Source organism: Octopus bimaculoides, chromosome 4 (assembly GCF_001194135.2).
Source record: "Octopus bimaculoides isolate UCB-OBI-ISO-001 chromosome 4, ASM119413v2, whole genome shotgun sequence".
Classification (NCBI taxonomy): domain Eukaryota; kingdom Metazoa; phylum Mollusca; class Cephalopoda; order Octopoda; family Octopodidae; genus Octopus; species Octopus bimaculoides.
The window spans coordinates 140,369,878-140,371,089 of record NC_068984.1 but is presented as its reverse complement, the minus strand read 5'-3'; the positions used below and the strand labels follow the sequence as shown (position 1 = coordinate 140,371,089).

Genomic DNA, 1,212 nt, shown 5'->3' with positions numbered 1-1,212 from the left:
ATATATATATATATATATATATATATATATATACACATACATTTATGTATGTATGTGTGTGTGTGTGTGTGTGTGTGTGTAACTGTTTGTCTACCACCACCATTTGACAACTGGTGTTGGTGTGTTTACATCCCTGTAACTTAGCAGTTTAGCAAAACAGACCAATAAAATAAACACCAGGCTTCAAGTGGAAACGAGTCCCGGGGTGGATTCATTCGACTAAATATTCTTCAAGGCAGTGCCCCAGCATGGGCGCAATCAAGTCACTGAAACAAGTACAAAAATAATATATATATATATATATATAATTAACATAATATGGTAAAAATTCGATATTAATTAATATCAATTTAATACCAGGAAACTAGCACATTAAAAGAATCAGAAGGTTCTTGAAAATTTTTTTTCGAGATCTTATATATATATATATATATATATATGTATGTATGTGATGGCTTTTTTCAGCTTCTGTTTACAAAATTCACTCACAGGGTTTTGGCTGGCCCAGGGCTCAAGTAGAAGACACGTGTTCAGGGTGCCACATAGCGGAACTGAACCTGAGGTCATGTGGTTGCGAAACAAATTTATTACCACACAGCCACATCAGCGCTTAAAAAATAAACACTAAACATAATAATGATGATGATAATATATACATACAAGCATGAATATAATTACACGGTACACATTAGCAGTTAAGATTTTAAATGAAGATTATATGCTTAGCAGTCCTAATCTAGGAGAGCAAAAGAAAACACCACCCTCAGCCTCTCACTAAACCTAAACTATTGAATGTTCTAGATTAAAGCTGATAAATGTCTTATATATGTAATTTACATAAATTTCTGTGAATCAGTGTTCCAGTTGTTCAGTGCATAGAATTGTGGCATTCCAGAACACGCATGCACAGAGTTTATTCATTTCAGTCCTTTGACTGCAGTGATGTTGGGGTAGTGTCTTGAAGTACGGGAGAAGGAAGGGGTGTCAATCAAACAAACTGACCTCAATGCTTATTGCTTGACACTTATTCTATCAGTCTCTTTTGCCAGACTGTTAAGTTATGGAGATGTAAACAAACCAACACCAGTTGTCAAACAGCAGGGGTACAAACACAAAGACATAGAGAGAAACACACACAAATGCATATTTATATATATATGCAATAAAGGTGCAATAAAGACTGCAAACAAACAGGAAACAACTTCTATCTCA

The 1,212-nt window shown here is 34.6% G+C and overlaps 1 protein-coding gene across 1 annotated transcript in view; it reads right to left on the bottom strand.

Moving 5' to 3' along the window:
* LOC106881373 (tetratricopeptide repeat protein 27) overlaps positions 1–1,212 on the bottom strand; it is a 46,431-nt gene that overhangs the window by 29,894 nt on the left and 15,325 nt on the right. The window lies entirely within an intron of this gene.